Source organism: Triticum aestivum, chromosome 1B, assembly GCF_018294505.1.
Source record: "Triticum aestivum cultivar Chinese Spring chromosome 1B, IWGSC CS RefSeq v2.1, whole genome shotgun sequence".
Lineage (NCBI taxonomy): Eukaryota > Viridiplantae > Streptophyta > Magnoliopsida > Poales > Poaceae > Triticum > Triticum aestivum.
Genome location: NC_057795.1, coordinates 613,110,693 through 613,114,341, shown reverse-complemented (window position 1 = coordinate 613,114,341; position 3,649 = coordinate 613,110,693). Strand labels below are relative to the sequence as shown.

Sequence of the window (3,649 nt, the reverse complement as noted above, 5' to 3'; positions counted from 1 at the left end):
ACATCACCTCTCTAGTATCAATTTCAATTTATGTTCTGAACCGAGGCAAAATAAATATTCCGAAAAAATAAGATAAAGAAGTTATAAACATATATTGAAGAAAAAGAAAGATACTAAAAAAAGGTGTTTTGCAGTTCTGAGCTACCTGCCCCACACAGAGTGTGCTTGGTTTCAATCAAAAGATTCATTAAACGGCCGCCCGCGCACATTCGGCCCATTGAGCTCGGCGAGACAAGGCGTAGCCCATTGCTATTTAAGAACCTCTCTAGAGTTAGCCATGTGGGTCGAGCCTGTCTCTCTCCCCGCCTTGTCCAGCGACTAAGTTTTTTTACCGGTTCCGGTATGTACCTGCAAAGAATCTACCACACAAGGTTGCTTTTAGATTAGTGCTGTGTTGGACCCATATAGAGTTAATTTTCTTTTCTTCCGCTGATACAGAACATATACGAAAGGAATACATCGACGGGGCCGAAGGATAAATATCTCCCAACCTGTCCCGTGCCCCCGTCTCTCCCAGCCCACCCCGTACCCAACCTCTCTCCATCTCTGGCGACCGGATCCGGCGACCGTCCCAACTCCGGCCGCCGGATCCGCTTCCCCGGCCAGTTGCCAGCCCAACAACGACGGATTCATGGTCGGACGACCTCGTCTTCAACAGAGAACCAGCGAGGCAGGTTGGCGGCGATGACGTGGCTTTCCCTGGCCGGCGTGAGGCTCCCGTCCTCCTTCGTCCTTGTTGCCCGTCCGCTGGTGTCGCCATGAGTGGATCTCGCAGCGCGGCCCCCACGACGCGTCCCTTCGCGCGGTTGCCGCCGGATCCGGCGACTCCAAGCATAGCCGCCGCCAGATCCCTTCCCCTTTCTCTCTCCCGCGGACCTGGCTGCATCCCTCTGGTGAGCTATGAAGCCCACCTCCCCTTGCATCTCTCTCTGTATTCCAAATGAATTTGTTTTGTTGTGCATGATTTGAACTTCCCTTGCCTTTTTACCAGATGGCCTCCCATGCTCCTTGCCGTGGATTCAGTTTCAGTTCTTCTTATGTGAAGATAATTAGTTATTGTTTTCTGGAGGTGAAATGAGAATTCAGTAGTTGTATTTGATGTGAATTGTGAAACAATACAACTTGGGCACTTTCAGTGCAATTACAATATATTTTAATTGTGAATCAAGTTTCTTTCTGGAATTGTCAAAATTGATGTGCAAATATTTGAAATCCATATTTTGTGATGTCTGAAATCAGTGAAATAGCTGAAATACTAAGTTTCGGTCCTTTATAAAAAATATCACAGTTCATTTTTGTTTGAAGGATTGAAATGTACTTTTTGTAGAATTGGAATAAGTTATTTCACAGTTGAACTAATCAGTTCCACTCGTTGTGAAATATGACATTTGAATTGGAATAACTGAAATACCTTTGTAAAAAACTAAGTTTCAGTATTTTGTAAAATATGATAGTGTATGTTTTTGAAATGATTGAAATCTTCTTCTGAGAGAGTTGAAATCAGTTCTTTGACGGTTAAAACAATCAGTTTCAATCATTGTGAAATATGAAAAATGGAATTGAATAATTGAAATGACATTGTAAAAATTTAAAATTGTTTATGCCACTCTTTTGAAATAGTAAGTTTCAGTATTTTGTAAAATATGATAGTGTATGTTTTTGAAATGATTGAAATCTTCTTCTGAGAGAGTTGAAATCAGTTCTTTGACTGTTAAAACAATCAGTTTCAATCATTGTGAAATATGAAAAATGGAATTGGAATAATTGAAATGACAATGTAAAAATTTAAAATTGTTTATGCCACTCTTTTGAAATAGTAAGTTTCAGTATTTTGTACAATATGAGAGTGAAAATGGTTTTCACAATGAGTGAAATCTTATTTTGAAAGAATTGAAACTTGTTCTTTGACAGTTTAAAATAGTTAGTTTCACTTGTTGTGAAATATGAAATTGGAATTGGAATAACCGAAATCTGTTTCAATGAGTGAAATGCGAAAATGGGTTCTTGAAATTATTGAAATCAGTTTTTGAAGGGATTGAAATCTAGCTTTAGGTTCCTATAAACAGTTTCACTCGTTGTGAAAAATGACACTGGAATTATTTGAATAAATGAAACCAGTTAGTAAAAATTTAAAATTGCTTATGACACTCTTTTGAAATACCAAGTTTCACTCTTTAGTGAAATGTGTTTTCGGAAGGAGTCAAATGTTTTTTAAGAAAACAAATCAGCTCTATGAAAGTTGAAAAATAAATAGTTTCACTCTTTTGGGAAATATGAAACTATATAAATTAGTTTTTTCCCGAATGTGTGGAATTAGATTAAACAGTGAAAATCTATTTATCAAACTATTGAAATCAAACTTGAATGGAATAAGTTTCATTTGAAATTCAAATATGTGTTATAAAAGATTTTAAATTAAATTAAAGTGAGAGAGGTTGATCCTTTGAACAAAATAAGCTGACCTTGCTATGTATGTGCTTCCGTACATGTGTGAAGTGTACGTGCCTCAGGCCTGCCTGTAAAGCGGGTGTTGTGATTGGAATCACGTGCGTGGCCCAGCAGGTCAAATCACATGGGTGGGTCCAAGCTGGTGAATACAGAGGCTTAAATGAAGGAAATAATGGAATACATAGATACAACTTTTGAGGTGGCAAGATTTTATTGGTTGAGGAACCACCGATAGCTACCAGCACCGGTAAAAAGGACTTTGCGCCTTGTCCAGCCCACAGAATCTCGCTGGCATCGGGGACAAAAAAAAAAAAACAAGGCGCCAGCCCTCCGGTTCGTGTTCGCCGCCGAGGTAAGCCCCGCTGCAGGGCGGGACTTGCCCCAGGATGAGTGCAGCCGGAGCCAGGCGCAGGCGTAGTCTGCCTGGCCGGCAGAGCAGATTCGTACGGTGACTGGTGCACCTCTGGATCAACGCCGACGAGGATCCCTGAAACGGCCAGCTCCATGGGCACTCCGGGATCGCACGGCCGGCCGCGCGCGCGGACTGCGGCCTCGTCGACCCGACGGCATGAATGGACCGCCCCCGAACCGCACTCCAGTCCGGCCGCTACAATGCTAGTACATGCAACATGCTAGTAGAGCACGTACATTCAGCTGGTTGGTACTCCGTACGTACTCGTACCAAGACCCGTACGTGGTGCAGCGGTGTACGTACTAGGGAGCATGCCACGACACACGCCACGACGTACGTACTAGGCGCTACGCTAGCATGTACGCACAAGCATCTTCATGGTAGACAGCACGTACGTACGTACTCTTAGACAGCACGTACGTATTCCAGACTGGGATGCTACCTAGCTAGCGACGTATACGAAAGCTACGCATGATCCCCGCGGGAGGAAGACGAAGATGCCCGTCTGCCTCGCCGTGTTCCCACGCGCAAAAGTTGGCCCGGCGAGCTGGACCAACGGGAGGCCGCCGCGAGGAGGATAACACGTAGCCATCGACCGGTGAAACGAAAACGACCGAGATGGCCCGGCCTCCCGGTCCCGGGGTGCAATACAGATCCTCTCCTCCTCTCTTTCCAATCGAGCTGGCGAGCTATAGGTTGCCATTTTACTACTCTATCAACGGATGGATCCTCACCTGTTTCGGTTGCCACGCGCGCCATATCATCTCAGATCGGTATATTTCGGAGCTG

The 3,649-nt window shown here is 44.1% G+C and overlaps 1 long non-coding RNA gene across 1 annotated transcript; it reads left to right on the top strand.

Moving 5' to 3' along the window:
* Positions 1-324: 324 nt before the first annotated feature.
* Positions 325-1,177, top strand: LOC123097137 (uncharacterized). Its single transcript, XR_006446899.1, has 2 exons — positions 325-893; positions 992-1,177. It is a non-coding gene; the product is annotated as an uncharacterized lncRNA (long non-coding RNA).
* Positions 1,178-3,649: the final 2,472 nt, after the last annotated feature.